At 39.8% G+C, this 1,083-nt stretch overlaps 1 non-coding gene across 1 annotated transcript; it reads right to left on the bottom strand.

Moving 5' to 3' along the window:
- Positions 1-409: 409 nt before the first annotated feature.
- On the bottom strand, positions 410-623 carry LOC129037766 (small nucleolar RNA U3). Its single transcript, XR_008502984.1, has one exon. It is a non-coding gene; the product is annotated as a small nucleolar RNA U3 (small nucleolar RNA).
- Positions 624-1,083: the final 460 nt, after the last annotated feature.

Below are 1,083 nucleotides of genomic sequence, written 5' to 3'. Positions count from 1 at the left end.
TTTATTGTTGATAGCCAAAATTATATTAATATATTAATTAGTAATACTTAATGATATTAGTTAATTAAGTATATCAGGAATGCTATACTTGCCAGCAGAGACAGCCTGTCAGTGGCTTCAGGCTGTCAGCATTCTTTTGTGTCACTCTTCTCTTATCTTTGCTGTATAACTGTCAGTGGGTGCAGTAGCCAAACTCAGGAAGACATCCAGGGAAAAGTGATTTCAGAGACTGGTAGGAATGGGATATTAGGAACTGTGGGTGCTAACACTGAAAAATCTGGTAGTTTTTCTTTTCTTTTCCTTTCTTTTCTTCTCTTTCATTTTTCTTTCTTTCTGTCTTTCTCTCTCTTTCTTCTTTGTTTCTTTCTCTTCCTTTCTTCTCTCTGTTTCTTTTTCGCTTTCAATAATAATCACTCAGACTGTGTCCTTTCCCTTACTGTCCCAGAGGGAGACAAAAACGATTATCAGTGGCAAATGGTACTTGCAGCAAAGCAACACCAAGACCCAGCTTCACACTCAGGACAGAACACTGCATGTCCTCCTCATGGTTGCCAGTGTTCTACACGTTCAGAGGAACTTCTCTAGTAATGAGCTATAGAAATGATCCCTGAAAGTATAGTCTTATACTTTCAGAGAGAAGGTCATAAAACAGCTCTTGACACAATGCAGAAAGTAGGAAAACTCCGAGACTGGCTAGTGACAAAACTTTAAGGATGTTTCTTGCCATCTCTTTACCCAAAAGCAAGAGATATTTTCCTGCTCATAAAGGTCAGGTGTTGGTGCCATTCTAGCATTCAGTTTTTGTGTCTGTCCGAGTGTGTGTAGGCTAAGTGTTTGAATCAGGCCTTGAGAAGTTTTATAAAATTCTGCCAGATCATGATCCATGAGCATAAGGATTATGCTGGTTTGTCGACCAACGCATTTTACACCACCCAGCACAGTGCCTGATATTTAGTAGGCCCTCAATAGACACTCCTTCCACTAACAAATAAGTGACAAAAATCCATGAATGGAACACCCTTTGGAATATTTTCTAGGCTTCTACGTGGAATGCCTTTCCAGGTCTTTGCAAAGCAGGCTGCT

Source organism: Pongo pygmaeus, chromosome 4 (assembly GCF_028885625.2).
Source record: "Pongo pygmaeus isolate AG05252 chromosome 4, NHGRI_mPonPyg2-v2.0_pri, whole genome shotgun sequence".
NCBI lineage: Eukaryota > Metazoa > Chordata > Mammalia > Primates > Hominidae > Pongo > Pongo pygmaeus.
Note: the sequence above shows the minus strand (reverse complement) of the source record. Positions and strands in the feature narration are given on the sequence as shown.